The sequence below is a fragment of the Plectrocnemia conspersa genome, unplaced genomic scaffold (assembly GCF_051122295.1).
Source record: "Plectrocnemia conspersa isolate PC_06_02 unplaced genomic scaffold, ASM5112229v1 ptg000014l, whole genome shotgun sequence".
Classification (NCBI taxonomy): domain Eukaryota; kingdom Metazoa; phylum Arthropoda; class Insecta; order Trichoptera; family Polycentropodidae; genus Plectrocnemia; species Plectrocnemia conspersa.
Genome location: NW_028277178.1, coordinates 16,906,998 through 16,926,277, shown reverse-complemented (window position 1 = coordinate 16,926,277; position 19,280 = coordinate 16,906,998). Strand labels below are relative to the sequence as shown.

The following is a 19,280-nucleotide window of genomic DNA, read 5'->3' as shown; positions in this document are numbered from 1 at the left end:
TTTTGGTAAATAATATTTTACAAAAATCGAATTAACTTGAAAAGGTAAATAAATATAATGTGTAGCGCTTAGCTAGCATTTTATTATAAATAAATACAAAGCAACCCACCCACGTGCGCTAGCGTGTCGAATAACGCGTTACGAGTCGCAACGTGCGCTGGTCGCGCGTTAATAGATTAGAAATGGCGGCTGATTGAGATGCACTCGCGAGGGTGAGCGGCGCTGGAGACAGGTGCGCTGGGACCGGCGAGCTTTGCAGCCCTCAGGTGAGTTCGAAATATGAATCCCTATCAGTCGATTCTCAGATTGGATTAGCGATATTTTGTTTCGGCCCTCGGATCAGCGCCGAGGTCGCCGGAGCGGAGCGACTGCTCCGTTCGGACGACGATAACCTTCGCCGGAATATCGTTTTCGCATTTAAGAGGGGCGCAGGCTCACGCGCGGAGACTTCGGCGCTGATCCGATCGATTTTCGATTCATGAAACGTCAAAATATCGTTATCGTCCGAACTTGTGATGATCGCTTTTGTGTCGCGATCGCCGCTTCTCAAACGTCGGGGCGAAACATGCAAACGGGTTAACGTTAAATGCACGAGGGTATTATGTAAGATTGGCACGAATCGTTTGACATTTGGACGCGCGTTCTCTCGGTCGATTCGGGGCTATCGTCATCGTTTCGTGCCAAATTCGAGCTTTACTTTTCATTTTCGATCATATGTTCCAATCTGACTTTTCTCCAAAAACTTTCTTTCGATATTCATTTACTATTCTTATTTGACACTTAATAACCAACTGTCAAATAAGTGTTTACATTTTTTAAACATTTTTTCTGACAAACTACTGAATTACTATTGCCGAAATTTCGACCTCCAATGTAGGGGTCATCATCTTCTAAATGTTCATATAGATAACCTGGTTGACTTTGATATTAGTCAAAGAAACTGCATACATTTTTTTAAATTTTCTGTTTAATTATTTGTGAGGCACTATGACGCCGTTCATATTTTTAAAATGTTTGGATCGTTGCCGGAACTCGCTATCAATTACTTGAGGCCTTTCAGCCTTACGTAAATAATGAATGTTGAAATTTCCGAAACAGTTTTTTATACTTTTTTATATAGATATCATGAACTATTCAAATCTTTTCTAAAGAATGGAAAAAGAGATTAATTAATTTTTAATTAGTAATATAACTCATATTAGTACATTCAAATTTCAAAGAAAACAAACTAATGTATCATTTGATAATGAACATTTATTGTAAATTTTAAAATAACGCGTTGAACGTTTCTTATTTTTAATTGGTTCTTAACTTTGTTTTAATTGTTCCTGTTTTTGAAAACACCCGCTCAGTTGCAGTTGATCGTTTATGATATATTTTGGTAATTGTACACTATTTTTGGTCTTCACAAAATATAAAAATGTTCTTTACTTTTAAATATGCAATTATTATTTATAAAGGTTATTAAATTTCCACCCTTAAAATGAAAATAAATGTATTTTTTCACGCATAAATAATTTTAACATAATTTGCAAAATACTTCATTGAAAATTACTACGAATTCTGTTTGGAATCTAGTTGATAGTTATGAAATAACCTTTATTTTGATTATAACAACTGTTTCTATCAATGAGAAATTTTTCGGTCATCAACACTAATTTCATGCCCAGTAGACAAGGTCGCCATTATCGCATTAAAATTTGGGTCTGTATTTATGGCTCGTTAATTTTCTGAAAGAAGTGGTTCATCCACAAGTGGAACTTTTGAAAAAAAATTCACACTCTTTTCGTTACCTCGATAAACATTATCCTGAATTTAGAAAGGCTTTCGCACATTATAAATTCACTTTTGAATACTAATATCATTATGTAAATCTGCTTATTAAACTTGACAGGCGTCCATTGCTTCACAGTGAGCTGAAATGATTGGATTATTTTGAATAAATCGATTTTAATGACAGCGTTTTAACTAAACACACGACACTCGTAGCCAGTTTTGATAGCGATAACGTTTCGATTACCTGTCTATATATTCGATTATCAGTCAATATCTCCCATTTGATTTGTAGTAAAATAATTTATTTTATTTATCCACAAGTGTGGGAATCCATATTGTCCATGTAACTTCATGATATAAATCACACGTGAATCATTCAGTTCAGTGACCGAGAGGTAAAGTAATGATTTGGATGGGTGGTCGTGTTAGTTAGGGTCCTGCGTTGATCGCATGACACTCTTGAGTGCTTTGACGACTTGTCGGTGTTATCTATTAATATTTAATTGATAATTACTTTTATTCATGTTTTTGCCGTATTATATTAATCGTCATTAGGAAACATAATTCAATAATAACGTTTTTATTCCAAGTCCGTCTGTCTGTTCTGTACAGTTTTCAAGTACATTTTTCCCTTAGAAAAATGGAAAAAAATGGAATTTCCATTTCCTTAAAAAATGCGCTTGGTCGCGTAGTATATTTATTATTACTGTTTTATTTATATATTGCTATTTAATTTCTATATTCAGAAATCTGCTTAATTTTTGCGGTCTTGTATTCCTTGAAAGCTCTTGAATGATAACTGTTTTCGTTGTTAATGTAAACTGTGTGGTTAATGTAACACTGCATAATACTGCATGCCCGGTAAATAATTGTAATTGTGTACTGAGTGATTGTAAAATTTGATTATATTAATTTGATATGATAATACTAAATGAACTACTTTTTAACTGGTTAGCGCTAGACTATGTCAGCTATCAGTTTTATAATGACATTTTCTCTCTTATAATATAATTCGATTGGGGAACATAATACATATGTATTATCTTTCACTCCCTTATTATCATCAATGACGCGCAAATTGCTCTTTTGTAACAGAGTTGGCAGAATTTTAATTTCGCGCAAGTAAATAGGGTTATTGATTAAGTTTTGCACGAAGAATTGTGTCGATTGAATATTGAAAGACACTGGTTCGAATAACCGCTGACGGACATCGACAACGAAACAGGTTTTATGTCATTGGCAATTTTCTATTGCCTCACACAAATTTCTCCCGCCACGGATAGTAATAATATTGTTGAGGCGCATTGATAACGTTTCCAATTTCACGTTAACGTAATTTATCGCCTCGTGTCGTTGACCATTGCTGGCGTTGGTGGAGAAGGACATGCTAGGCTGGGTGTGCGATGTTTGCCCATTTTGTTCTCGTGCTCGTACCGGTTATGTGGGTTTCCGACTGCGTCTCTAAAAACATTCTGAATCCGCGTTAAGTGAGAAAGAATGAAAATGCTACTATTTGATCGATGGGCGTTCTGCATTTTCTGGGTTAACGGTGTGTGCCGTGCTCGGTTGACGCTACGATTGCCGAACGTGTGTGAGGTAACTGTAATTTAATGCAATCGTTTCGCAATGCATTTTGCATGCATGAAGCACCTTGTCATGTGTATGTGGGCTTTGGTGTAATCTTACTTCCATGATATCGTAAATTACCAAAAAAAAAATTGCAACAAAAAGCTTTCACTCAAGTTTCGAAACCCGTGTTATATTTATTGTTTCTGGAAAAATCTTTGGTTGCATTCTTTGGTTTATGTCTAAATTTTGAATAGTATTTAAAAAAATCATCCGCTTTACCTTGGTAAAACATGTATATGTACATATATCATACAGAACGTTTCTATATATTTCATAATAAATATTATTATTTGTACATCGACTCACGCAAACCTCAGTTAATTATTATTGTGAATGAGTAAAATCAAGAAATCAACGCTCAAACAAAGTTTAATAATATCATTTACCCATTAACTAGTACTACAATGGGTTCCATTAAAAATGTTTAATTAATATTATATTAAATATCTATATATTTATTATTGGCGGAGTAGATAAATATGTTTTATTCTCGGTTTACCTTGTTAGCGAAATCGAATCTATTCAAGAAACCCAATAAACATTTAATTTAATTAAAATGCATTGTTTTGCATTTCATTGATTTTAGAAGACTTAATACCTATCTCAATTTTGTTAAAATTTAGTTAGATATGTCGTTATATCAGCGGATTGAAGTCCAGAGTTGACCGTAAATTTTAGACTTTCGACTTTATCAAAACTTTTCAAAACAAACTAATTAATGTTGACTTTCTTCAAAAGTCGTTTTTTTATATGTGTAACTAACTCCCTATAAAAAAAATCATATGCTAGTTCTACTTTTATTATTCGGTTTATATGTTGTGTATTCCTTTTATGTATGGCTCTGATAATTAAATATTTCACTTATCTGTCATTTTCACATAATTCTACACTTTCACAATGCTATGGATAAAAGGTTTTCTAAGTACTATATTTATTTTACCTTTAAGCCTTTTCACAAATATATAATTAAATAGATTCTGACAACTGATAACTTTTACCATATTAGTATATACATTATACCAATATATTTTTTTTATAAAATTATTGTATTGATGAAAATCATATCGATTGTAGATATAGTATACAAACGTGTCTTGGCATATCAGGTAAATTAAAAGGATCTAATTTCTGGTTTTGAAGCCAAAGGGGTGGTGTGACTGCTGCCAAAACAGAAACGCCGGAAAACTGGTAGTTTATTAAGTTAATTTGTTAAACCAAAACGAAATATTGTCGAGTTGTAAATATTCTGTAGACTGCGCTGGTGGAGAAGTTATGTCTCCGGGATGATCTGGTTGTCTGCCGTCTCGAATCGCAAGATAGTCTGCCGATGTGACAGAGTGTCACATCTTTTCTATTCTTGATTTGAGATGTCTCCGGCGAATCACAAAAATGCAGAAATCGGTTAGCTAATTGCATCGCTTGTATATTCTACCAACGAAATATGTTTATGCCCTGAATATAATGAAATAAAATTTGCAAGATGAACACATTCCAAAAGTCGTTAATGCAAAGAGGTATATCACAATGGTGGTTTTTACACCGAAAGACGCATTGTCTATTGCATTTTTTATGTACAAAATGGTAGTTTTATTAGTCATTACGAGCGTATAGTCCGTCCAAGATATGAACACTCATCGTCATAGTATTGGTGAGAAAATATAATAGGGTGACCATGTGCAATTACAAGTGCAATTAATTTTTACTTTTTTATTTTAATTTGTTGAGGAAAGTGTAAAATATCACTTTCTTACATTTTTGTTTATTTATTTACATATTTAACTCAAAAACATAAGAGCAGTTTTGGTATCACTCTCCAGGTTGAATGTCTGTTCAATATAATATTTTTTAAAATATCAATAGAATATTACAGAAATTGTTTTATTGATTACAAAATACCACAACATGACAATACTTTATAATACAAATATAACACATTATACATTTTAATTCAATTTCCAACGTATGGTCACCCTACCCTTAAAACAGCCCTGATTTAGTATTTGTAACGTTCTCCTATCGGTGTAAACAAATTCGCGGAAAACTATGTATGTATGCATGCATGCGTACACGCACCCTTAATTACAACACAACGATGATGAGCGCTAACATCTTGGACGGGCTATACTAATCTGTTTAATTACACAATTGTGATATTTAATAATATCCTCTTGTTAGTTAGGCTTTTTGTCCAAACGAGTTGTTATTTTATTTTCTTACGTTCAAAAGTGTCGTGTTAACTGTGCAACCTCCCCACGGTAACTTATATATTGCTTCTGTTTTTTTCTTATGAATAAAAAAGTTAGCGCGCTACCGATAGTGATTTCTGAATCGAGTATAGCTCAACATTACTATAGTAATACAAACTCTTAAAAATTTCTTATAATTATATTAGGGAGCCTAAAGTTGGAATTTAAATCAATTAAAACTGTCCTACGTATATGTATGTAGATACATCTGTATGTTAAATCAATCATAAAAAGTATTTTTGAATAGTTTTTTGAAAGCACACATGTTAAAATACAAAGAATTTTGCAGAAAAATCTCAAAAACTACTGAAATCTGAATGTAATTTTACATATACACCTAGCTATATTATCTTTATGTTAAGTATTGTAGTGCTATTTAAAAATATAATGAAAACATTACAATATATGAGAACAAAAATTATTATAATCTCATACATTTATAATAATATGCTTCGCCGCTGCAGAAGATTTATCGTAATATTAAATAGTTTTACATGATATAAAAGTTGTAAGACCTCGTTGCGGCGCTAAATTAGGTAGTCCTCGCTGTGTGCCGCCTAGCTCCAGGTTAGCCAAATAAATCGGTCCCCACATATGCATCAAGAAACCATTATACTTAATTTATTTCCTAGCCACCCTTTTTATTACATTTTAGAAGAAAAAGTCACGTACTAAATAATTTATTATTGATTGATTTGGATATTAAATACATACATTAAAACTGAATTCCGTGATCTATATAATATAAATATATACGCAATCCTTGTCTTAAACAACAAGTCACGGCGGTGGTATACATATTAATTATGTTTGTAAATCTAACATAATTAAATCGTGATTTAACGCGTGCTTAATATTATACAATTATGCCAAGTTAGGATAGCTCAGTTAATCAAAAATTCATCGTTCGCGGTACTCGAACCGTGTACGTACAACCGATATGAGTAACTTGGAGTTTGAAATTAATTAACAACATTAGCAAAGCTTTCGCGTAGCGAAATTGTGTACCACATACATATGCATGTTCCTGCACGAAAATATAAAAATGGCGCTTCATTACGTTTTCTTTTTCGCACATTTGCGATTATATTACGTACGTATATTGTGTTCACAACGCTCGACGAAGGTAGGTCAAAGCCAAAAATGGCAAAATTTTCATCCAAGACCTTGCGAGCTCGCACACACACATTCGATCGGTCGGGGCCTGAATGGCGCGACTGTCTCTTTCATTGTTTTTAACGATGGCATGCGAAATTTCTCACAGTTATATCGTAATATTCATATTTTTTGTTAAGAACATCGTAATGATTCAATTAAACATATTTTTATGCGCGCGCCCGGTGGTTTATTGTTTGCACAACAGATTTTATCATATCGAGTTACGTCGAAAGCAAACGTGCATGCGTTTGATAAGGCACAAAATGTGCGATAATTTCGATGGTCATTATTATAATCAGGACTCCTGGTCCCTTCTGACGTTCCGCCAGCGTTGAATCTATCATTATTAATAATATTTACATTATGATTGAAGCATTTGTATATTATAACTGTCAAATAAGTATAGGATGCTACTATTTTTATCAGAGAAGATGAACAATACATACTATTTTACCTGGAATTGTCAAATTACTGAAATCTGTTAATCCATCGACGGATTTTAGAAACAATTTTTTGACCAGTCTGTTTCAGCCGCTCAAAACTTAGAAGCGTGAGTTGTTACCCATGGTTCTCAACCTAAAAAGTTTTGTTTTTACATTTACATACACATTTTTTTAAAATAAATTAAATTATTGCTTTTAATTCAAGTCAATATTTAGACAATATATTTTGTAATTGTCACATATTTATTATTTTGTGTCATATTATATTAAAAAATAAGTCTGAAACGTCGCGAGGATTAATTGGGCTGAATGTTTTATTTTAATCGAGAGTATTCTCAGTTGTACGGTAGATTTTTGTGATACGTTGTTCATGCTGAAGAATATCATACATAAAAGGTGATCCGACTCCAGTTTTAATTTTTTTTTAAAACCGCACAAACTTAAGGATATCTTTATATTTTTTTATTAATCGCATATTTGATGTATTTCATTAATTATGAAAAATATTAGTGAATAAAATGGCCGCCTCTGGACCTTTTGTAGCAGCCGATCCTTTCGATATATTTTACGATGACTTTCGTACATTTCGGGCGAAGATATCTCGGCTATAACTTGGCGGATGTTAGTTTTTAGGTGCACCAACGGCGTTAAATCGTAGATCCTGGCGGCCAGTTGACCCCCTTTAAATTTGGCCAGAAAAATGCTTGTCATTTAATGAAATACTATGAATCTTAATGAAATCGGAATATGTATTGAAAAAATGACCACTGACTGGTCAACTTTTGCCCTCCCCCCTGGGAAAAGCTGAAATTTTTCGGTTATCCCTGCAAGAAGATCTAAAAAAACAGTCTCAAATCTACCCCGAAAATATTTCTTAAATTATGTAATTTCAGTGAATTTGTATCGGAATACATTTTCATCGGTGGATATACTATATATTTTTATCAGCAAAAATATAACTTATATGATTTCAACTTTTCCATACGTAGTAATATATACATTTAGGTACTTTACATTATTTATTCCCATGCGATGTAAACATGTTACAGTGAATATGTATTTTTCTGTGAAGTCATATTTTAACTAGTGAAGTCCAAATACATTTTCACCAGTAGATATATATATTTCTACTAGCGAAAATATAATTTGACTGATAGACGCTAGTGAAATTATATGCCTCTTTAAAATGTCCATGAACCATATTTGACAGTTGCGAAACGTCCATTTTCTGTTCAAACCCAATCCTAAAAATTTTATAACTAATAATAGTTTTATGTTAAGTACAAAATATTTCTCTCATGGGAATATAAGTATAGACAGACGTCACATATCATTTATTGATTCATATTTTGTCTGCAGTTCGATATTACACTATGTTTTATAAATATTCTTACTGATTAATTACAGACTTCTAATATGAGAGTATTAATCAAAAGAACACTCCATAACTAGCGTTTCCACTGCGTCGTCGTCGGCACGATTTTATTCCTTTTCATGTGGATTTTTGACTTCTGAGAAGGATAATCGTTTTTTGCGCTTTTCTATTGGTCAAAAATTGGTTTAGTTGTGTTTTATTCGATTCTCGCTTATTGTAAGTCCTAATAAAAAGTCTTAATATGAACGCTAGATAACTGAGCGTTTCTACTGCGCCGATCCCACGATTTTATTGATTCTAAAGTGGATTCTAACCAGGACCGCTTTAAAAATGGATAGAAAAATGCATGCCATTTAATGAAATACTATGAATCTGAATTAAATAAAGTATTAAAAAAACGACCACTAACTAACTTTTGCTCCCCCTCTCTGGAAAAAGTTAACGCGAAACATTCTGGTAGTGGTCGCAACATCTGGAATTGGTACATGGTGTACCCTAAATAAATTGTATATAAATAATAGTTATCAAGCCTTATTTTTGTGTTTCAATAAATTGGACCGCAGTGGATTCAATAAGAAAAACTTTTTTGTCGGGTAAAGGTTAAAATACTCATTATTACAGAAAGTTCTTAGGTCTATTTATCAAAGAGAACAGAATTATACCGTCGCATAAAAGCCGTAACGTTTAATTTTTATCGGTTCTTTATTTCTTCATCTCCTCTTTCCGTCCGTCACGTTCGGATAGATTGATTGTGCATTGTCTCTAAGAATGCAATGAAACTAATTTTTATTTTATTGAAAATCGTCAAGGGTCGAAGAACGGTCAAGAACTTTTTCTTATCGTTGAAAATGTGTACCGTGATACACACATGAGATTTAATGGCACTTACCTGGTCCATTAGTCCGAGACAAATAAACACGCTTTTGATACCATCAACACGCGAGATATTTAAAAGCAAAGGTCTGTGTATTTTCACGTTTTCTTGATCGTCGTCGGTTTGGGGTAAGAAAATGACCCCACCACTCCTTATTTCTACTTGTGACAGACGACCGATAAACGTGAACGCAATTTGAAATTATGTGACGCACAACCTTCCACGGAGCTTGTTTTTTTTTGTGTGCTCGAGTCTTATATCGATTTTCTCACATGAAAATAATAACAACCTTCTTAATTCGCGTCGCACACAAAGTATTAGACATAATTTCACAATCATTATAAAGGTGTATAATTATATTGAATAACTCAGAGTGTTTCGCCCCTTGTAGGTGTCATTGCAATCTGCTGTTTATTTCGCGTGTATAATGACGGTTAAATTTAGTTTGCTATTTCTAAATGTGTGGTTAATACGCTATTTTAGTATCTGAAGACTGACATGTTCTTTGTATATCTATATAGATATCATAAGTAATTATCAAAAGCACTGTAAAAGAGTAGAATTCAGTGTGGATGGTTTTATTAGGTCACAGAAATTGTGATAAATTATTCCGCACGTATACCGCACGAAACTTTCATTAGTGTTGGTTACGTTTGCCCCTAGGGCTACCGGTGGGATCGAAGCGAATTTTGTCAGGTAGTATATGTTAAATCAAAAAATAATACTAAAATCTTGGAAGGTTTATTTAGTTAAGCCTTAATTATTTTTAAGGTCATAATACGCATTCAAGGGTAGACAAGGATATTGTGAGGTTTTATTCGGTGTGTAACTCTTGTCTAGGTCTCTGACAGACCGACAATGTCAGTTATAAAATATACACATTTGAATAGTTAAAATCTAAATTAATTCGGGTGCTGTTCACGTAAACAACTTATATGTTACTTGTAGTTCTATATATTATGTAAACTCGAAACGAATGCCGTTTTTTTAATTCAAGTTTTAACAATTAATTTAAGTCAGTTTTGCTTTGGCTGTTGATAGAATATTACGTATTTTTGTTATATCTGTGTTGGTGCACATTTGGAAAAATGGGCCTCAAAATTTTTACCAAGTGAACAATTTATAAAAACATGCATGCTATATGAATTTCTCAAAAAACAATTCAACTACGGCCACTAAAAACATTTGTAAAGTAATGGGTGATTCATTAGATATTCGCAAATGTCAAAAGTGGTTTAAAATTTTTTGAATCTGAGAGAGCAGCAAAGATGAACGATGATGTACTGGCTGCAGAAATGGAATCAATCAGTTGGTCAAAAAACTAAAAAGGACAATTTAAATGAGCAATATATAAAACAATTCTTCCAAACTTCTTCATTTCGGGACTACCCATCTAGATTATCAAGTGATACTTTAATATTTAAATTTCATCTTTACCGGTTCTGATATATCTACTATATATTTGATTTATTTAAATATGTGGGTGAAATCTAAAAAAATCGAACCACATCTATTATTTATTTTCGCAGTTCGCAATCGATAAACGTCGTTTTTCAACATGTCTTTCTTTTACACAGCCAACTTCACATGCTAGATAATAAATGAGTGAATTTTAAAACTGTACATGACGCTAGGTATATACGGAAATGTATTTTACTAAAATATTCATGTTTTCATAACTTACATGTAGGGTTTTATGTACTCAACTAAAGAAAATGGTTGAGGAGAGATGGTGTATTGCTCGATTTTATTATATTATAAAAATATGACAAATTTTGAGTTATACATTTTCGATTACTAAGAAATATCTCATAAATATAACGCTATTCAATGTTAAAACGTCAACAGGAAATAGCAAAGAAATAAAGAGATTTTTTAAATACGTTTGAATTATGTACTGTGAGAGGTTTTTTAGTATTGCATAAAATGAAGATGTATTAAAAATTTAGTCCATGCAAGAAAGGGTAAGATGTTTTCGGTTCATTATATTTTCCTCAGGGTCCTAAAGTTCAACTAAGCAAAATTTGGAAAAGATAGTAAAAATAAACATTAATGTTAGTGAGAAAGGTATAGTTTTGTTTATATATTAAACATATATTAAATTTGATGTATAATACATATGTATGATATATTCTCATATATATATATTACAACTCAAAAACGTCAAAGCAGACCAATTAAATAGTTTTGCTTGCCATACTTGGCTTTCTCTCAACAGTTTAACAAACTGAATATGAAAGCTTGGTTATAGAGCTTGTTTTTCTCCGGGAATATCATAATGTTGAAACAATGTCGCAGTACGTTTATGTGTAATCAATTATGTGTAGAGATTCAAATTGAACTGTTAAACGTAATTATCGAAAATACATTTCTGTACGTATTGTCTATCTATAACATTTTTTTTAGTTCATAACCCACTCACATCACGTGCTATGTTCGACTGAACGTCGTCAAAATCTACTTCTGGAAATATAATCGATATAATCTAACCGACATGATTTTATTGCAGCACAATCACCACGGTCTTGTCATGATTGTATTTTACGCTGTATGTCGTGCGGTTAATTTTTTTCCTCTCTTTATGTTGCGATATCGAAATTGTTTGAATATTATAAAATGTGGTAGTAATCAAGTCAGTCAGAATTAAATAGTTTAGCTACAGTAGGTTACGTTATTAAAATATTTTGAATTAATAGAATATTGAATCTTATATATTAAAACGACAGTTGCTCGTTATTTTTAAAATGTTATGCCGCATTGTGCTGTTATAAAAGATATGCGGCTTAAATTTCAGATAAGATTTACTACCTCGCTTTGTTTAATTTACCGTGATTTGGCTGTTCATTGAAGAATAGTGTCTTAATTACATCTCGCTTACGGAGTTATGATAGAGGTATTGGAATTTATGATCTTTTAATTAATTTCTACAGAAAATATTGACAAAATATTATACATTTTTTTTTAGATATAGCTTATATTATTTTATTATTGGCCGTATATTTTATTTAATATACGTCAATATAAGTAAATTTAATATACACCGATTAAAAGTGATTTTATTGTTTTTGTAAACTTTTCGTTTAAATGCTTTAGAATTTAATTAAAACTAAAGGATTATTACTGTTTAGATTTGAGCAAGTAAGCACTGTTGGGTCTTAGTAATTTTATAGAAGCCGCATTGTTATCTTTATTGTCTTATTGTACTACTGACTAGTATAGGTTTGTTTCGCGCGTCGACGTCACTACGATGCGTACAATACTATAACATTAATATTGCAATAGTACTTTTACACATACGCGTCAATATAGATTTTTTGCAAATAAAACAGTTTTTATTGAAAAGAGAAAGCTACATACATATTTTTATTCAGAAACAATTATGATGTGCGGGATCTTACAAAATTCGGCGTTACAAAAGCGCTTTAAGAAATCGTTATATTAAATCACTAAGAATTAGAATAATAAATATTAATACTGGATGTTTACGAAACCCTTTCTAATACACATTAATGAGACTGGCTAAAATTTATATAACCGTTTGTCACCATCAAACAATATACCTGTACTCGTTGAAACGCGCAGTTAAGAGATTCTATGGCATTATGCTGAAGACAAACATGCTGTTCTTATTTGTTCGCGTAAATGAACCGCGAAGTAATGAAATAATATATGTATGGGATGGCAATACACGCTGTTACATGGGCGTTTATTAAGGAGGTAGGGATTTATTTCCCCTGGTCCACTTAAATTAAAACTGGTCGCAGAGAACATATAAAAGGGTTCACAAAAATAAAGACATGCATTTAAACCAATTTATGTTAAATTGCCGAGTATACAAACTTATCTCGTTAAATATTGCTGCCTTGCCATTTCAGTGCTGAAGTAGACGCAACTTATGTCCGTGCGCATGTTTCATAATGTATGTAGAATTGCGGCGCCTTCAGTATACAACTTTGTACTGCAATTTCTGGACGAATTTAGTATATATTTTTCTCACGTCCTAATACTAGAATATTATTTGTCCAGATAGGCTTTATAATTTGTTGGTAAAATGTTTAGTATACGATATATTGACAATTCGAAGTGTCTTCTGAGAAGCCGATACAATTTGCCAAAGACAATTTAGTTCTTAACGTTTAATTTTGACGCATTCGCTCCACCACATCATGTTCATGGCCATGCTGAGGTACTTCGCTTTATTGGCAAACGTTACGACTTCTCGATTGATCCTTGTCGGTAAATCTGTAAACTGTATATGCTGATACGTAATTTATTGGTTAACTTTGACAATACCTCATTTCATTTTATTGACAGATTATTCATCTTCCCAGTTAATAAGATAACAGTGTCATCTATAAATGTGCAATCGCATTTGAGTTACTCCACTTGATATCCTTTATTTGTATTATTTGTCACTCACTCAGTGATTATTGCACACATCGAAAATTCCGATCATAGATGATCAATATACATATCTTATTTAAGAATACGTCAATACATATATACACATATGTATATGTATATATAAAAATTAATGTATGTTTATATCACAGATATCAATATGATTTTAATTTAAAAATATAATGTATTAAAAATATGTTACATATAGTAATTTACATTGGTATGACTACTACAACTGCTATTTTGAAGTTGTACTTAAAAATATATAATAGTATGAAGCAGTAATGTTATTAATAGGGAAGAATCATTTGTTCTGTGAGTATAATCATATACCTTTCGTACCAATCGGTCAGTCAGAACACTGATAATATCAATCTTCACCCGAGTCACAGCTGCTCGTATTCGTTAGATAACAAATTATTTTATGTCGTGTCTATGAAGTTCATCAATAAACCGAGAATTTAATTAGTAGACCTTTCGAGATAAACTTTGAACCTGTAAGCTGAGAAGGGTCGCCGAGTTTCATCGGAGACTTCAGATTAAGACCTTCACAACGAAACACACCAATTAGAAACTCTGATGCTATAATATTTTTAATTGGTTGCTTTAATATATTCAAAAGTAAACAATGATCCAGCTTGCGTGTCCAAACATACGTAATCGTAGAAAATATTATTTGCTTAGATGCAAAAAGCAATTTTGAAATAAGAATCTAATTTTAAAGAGCTTGAGAGGCTTCTTAGTAAATGAATTACAGGATGTATATAAATATCTTTATAAAATATTGTTAAAATTTTTGCTTGTCCTTTATCATAATGTTAGAAAGTTGGCCATCGAAATTGTTTGTCACTCGTGTTTAGCACTCAACTCAAAGTATACATGTAATACATCCACGGAATTATCGTTGTTTCTGCATCTACAGTGAACAATGATAATTGAAAATGTGAATACAAGTGAACTAGGTTAACCACGTTACATCGGCGAACGTCTCCTTAGATTTCAGCTGAAGTTCCATTGATCCACAGCGACACAGCCAGCGGGCAGTTGTACTTTGGCCTTGGAACTTCGCTTCGCTTCACCTTGCCAACTGGCTTTTACACTTTATCTTGGACGTCATCTTCGTTCGCGCAGAGCTCGCTCTGTTTGCTCTTTCTCGGCACCACGAATTGCGCCAAACTACAGATGATCACCGAGCAAACATTTATTCACCGTGTTTGAACAACACTCCGACAGGATTACGTTTCCTCGAATCCTCGCCATCGGCGATCATATTCGGAGGTCGACGACTCTCGCCTTTGCATGTTTTATTCAACGTTTGATCTTGAATATTTAATATTTCATACCGGTCGTCCGATGCGTATGGTTGTGTATTATAATACGCGTGTAACAATGTGCCAAGTTTGCATTCTTGTGCGCGCTTCTCGAGGTTATCGCTTGATGGTGTATGAGAATTAAAATCGATTTTTATAAGTGTGTTCTGCACCGCAGCATGCCGGTTTTAACGAGCCTCTTTAAGACTACCCTCTGCGTTGGTCTCGGCGTTTTTTCTCCCTCCCCTGTTATGCTTATTTTAGAATTACTCAGCGTTTAAATATGTCGACATGCAATGAACTTGATTTTGTCAGTAACCAACATTTTAATATTAAAAAGTAATATAACTATTTAAATTGTGTAGCCTAATACAACTCACTAATTAATTGTGAGAGGTGATTGTGTTTCTTTGTGTCAAACATTCGCTATCTTAGGTTTCATACGATAGAGGCACAAATTGTCCTACTTTATAATAAATTATTATGTGGCTTTATTAAAAAATTGTGTTTGTGTAGTCTCCTTGATTTTTTATAAGATCGGTCACAGTCTATTTGTAGCGTTTTTCTGCTGTACGTTGCATGCGATCGAATTGTTGTGCATTTGGATCGATTTTCGATTCTATGTCCGTTTTTGGCACGAAAGGTCAGAAAGGCTTCTGGTTGATACACGTGCGACGAAATAATATATGATTCGTGGGCGAGAAGGGCACTTTAAACGCACCATGAAAGAATAATCTAATTAACCGGCACGAACGCGTGTGTGTATGTAATTCGTAATTGCGCTGATGTCAATTAGGAAGGAGTGCTAGAGGATTTTTTTTAGAATATGACAGCATGCCTTTTTTCAAAACTAATTTTTGATCTCGTTTTACTATCTTCGATCGCTAGAGATGCTTCTCGATTCTGTCGTTGAACATCCGTAAAGTAATATCCGTGCGAGTGGCAATTGCATATAAATGAGAATATTTCGTCACAGTACTCGACTATTAAGCCTTCTTAGTATTTTCCGTTTGAATCAGTCGAGCTTTGCATATTAAACGATAATCATTCATTTTAGCCAATAGTACATATATACATTGCTCAATACTAAAATACGTTAGCATTTTATCCTCAAGATGTAATATTTCGCTACATAAGTCTTATCTATGTATATGCGAAGAAGGAAATTTATACATTTCCCGTTGTTCATCCACCTAGCGCGATGACTCAGTGGTTCAAGTCCGGTTCTATGGGTTAATAATAGTTATAATTACATTTTTTTGCTTTATACCAAGAAAAAGATAATCGGACGTAGATTTAATAGAAAAAATATATGGGTCCTTTGCTCTCAATTTAGCCTTATCCGCCCTCCTCCAACGTCTTGTAAATAGTTTCCTGATGCCACTAATTTTATGTTGTTATTTTGCGTGTCGTTGATAAATCCTGTGGTTGTGAAGGTTTGAGGTATTCTAATTATACTCTCGGAAACTAAAGCTTCCAGGTTTATTGATAAACTTATTCACGCGACATAAATAATTGTTATCGCTACGTGGGTCAGATAAAGATCGATATTATCAGTGTCCTTACAGATCGTATGGTACAGCTCCCATAACAATTCAGAATTATATATTTAAAATGTCATATTAATTACAAATGTGAAGAAGCAAGGAGACATAATTTTGAATATGAATGAATTTGGTCGTTGCCCAAACTAGGAATCAATGATCTTCGTCTAAGTGGTGACCAAACTTCATGCCTAACTTAATTCAAACAATGGTTTATTATAAATTATATTTATATAAATATATTTCGCATACTATTTTTTATCAACAAACGATCAAATAAAAATGTATTATTTATTAACTGTTAAATTATTAAATTTGTGGGTTTGGACTTGTTTTACCAGGCATTTGATTTCTGGCTTGTTGTTTCTTATAACTGTACGCAGCAACTCTATGGTGTTGAGTGGTTAGGTTATTGTGCGCTCCAGGTAAACTAAATTTGCGCCCCCTCATATTAATACTTTAATAACTCATTACATGAGCTCAAAAATACAATTCAATTTAAAGTAATCTAATATTATATTTGACACGATACTCTTTTTGCGAATGTGGGTATTTAATAATTTGATGATTTTTTACGTATGAAATAATCTAAAGAGTACATATAAAAATAAAAAAAATCATAGTTGTTCAAATACATATTAAATGTATTAATTAAGAATGAGATTGTATGATCTAGAATTTAGATTCTTCAAATTTAAGACTGAAATCAGACAATAATTATTTTAACTTTCCTTGATATTCGTCAAATTTTTCATATTTGATCTCAAGAGATCTGCTTTTTATACGGGGAAAATTATTAAATTATCTTATCATAAGATATTTAAAAAAAAAGTAGTTTAAGGTTTGTGGGGTGTGACTTGGTAGCCAGTTAATAAGTGCAGGTGAAAACTAGTGAGGGCATTTGTAAAAAAAATGCATGTCATTTAATTAAATACTATGAATCTTAATGAAATATTAAAAAAACGACCCACTGACTAGCGAACTTTTGCCCCCCTCCCATGAAAAAAGCTTAAATGACGTCACTGATGCAAAGCCAGAAATTTTCGGGTTATCTCTCAAAGAAGATCTAAACAAACATTATTGAATTTATCTCGAAAACATTTTTTAAATAATGTCATTTCAGTAAAATCATACCGGAATACATTTTCACCGATAGATATAAAAACAACGAATACCTGCTACACCATTTACTGTGGAGCGGCATTAAATATGTATACTAAAAAGCCGCATGCGGCTCGCGAGCCGCCATTTGGGCATGTGTGCCATATACTATATAAAAAAAAATTCAATAAAAATTGACTATTTTTTTAAAATTAAACTGCATAGCAAGATGATTTCTAGTTTTCATGCTACAACATATTTATTTGTGAGTTCAGGGCTATGCGTTAGTTTTTCATCGATTTTCATAATTTTTTTGATAACCATAGCATTAATTTTTCACAATGATGAATGATTCCAAGTAGATCAATAGTCAAATTAGTTGAATTTCACGCCACATTATGAGCTATGCCAATGGGACATCGAGGTAAAGTATATTTTTCCTGATGACGTATACTGTAATGATTAATCGACATTTTGACATCATTACATTTTTATTTTAATTCAACAACTCTCAACACATGGTTGTGATCAAACGCTTGCATGCGGAAATCCGAATCAGATCCCGTTTTTGCTCATTGTGCTGTGATTCACCAGCTCTTCTTATCGCGTCATAGCAATCAAGTCACTTGTGTCAAATTTATGTACATACAACAACTGTACGTATCTACGTACTATGTTTTGAGAATACGTGGTTGCGAATTGGTCCGTGTGTAATTTTTGCAAACGCCATGCATATAGCGCAAGCTGATCTCGTTAGCTACAATAATAACATATGTATGTATTTATTCAAAATGGTTGAAATTGGAAAGTTTTTTTGCCCGAGAACCATCGACAACTGCCCTTTCTATTCGCTATGTTTTATGTAATTGCGCATTATGTTACACTTTTGACGTACCAATTTTCCTACTGTCAGAAAATATATTATTAAAAAAATGGATTGTCTGTAATATATTCAATTATGAAGTGTAATAGCTCATAACTCATATAACAATACCACTTAACACCGAAAATTAGCGACTAACTAATAGCAATTACATTTAAACAATTCCAGGGCTTGTGATATTTAATATTATTTAAAGTACACAAATTTAATTATTTAAAAAATATTTTTTATAAGCAGCAACATAAAATACCGTTTGCTAGGCATGCAAAGTATAAGGCTTTAATAATATTGTATTGAAGGAAAATACTGTAGCTAACTTGGCAGCGTAGCAATTTTTGTTATAATCCTGTAGCCAACTTTAATGCTATAAATCAGATATGTATTATTTCACTTCTGACTCATTCAAAGCGCTCAAACTGATCCAATGTTTCATATATACATTCTTTAAAACAGGGGCTCCCATTTTTTTTAGCGTACTTAGTATGTATATCAAAATATTGTGATGTGATGTCCTTCAAATTGATCCCTTGCTGATACTTA

At 32.5% G+C, this 19,280-nt stretch overlaps 1 protein-coding gene across 1 annotated transcript in view; it reads left to right on the top strand.

Moving 5' to 3' along the window:
* The first annotated feature begins 137 nt into the window (after positions 1-137).
* Positions 138-19,280, top strand: part of numb (NUMB endocytic adaptor protein) — a 41,347-nt gene continuing 22,204 nt past the window's right edge. The window contains exon 1 of the mRNA XM_088204648.1: positions 138-266. The gene's annotated coding sequence lies outside the window, so the exon portion shown is untranslated. The remainder of the gene's footprint in view (positions 267-19,280) is intronic.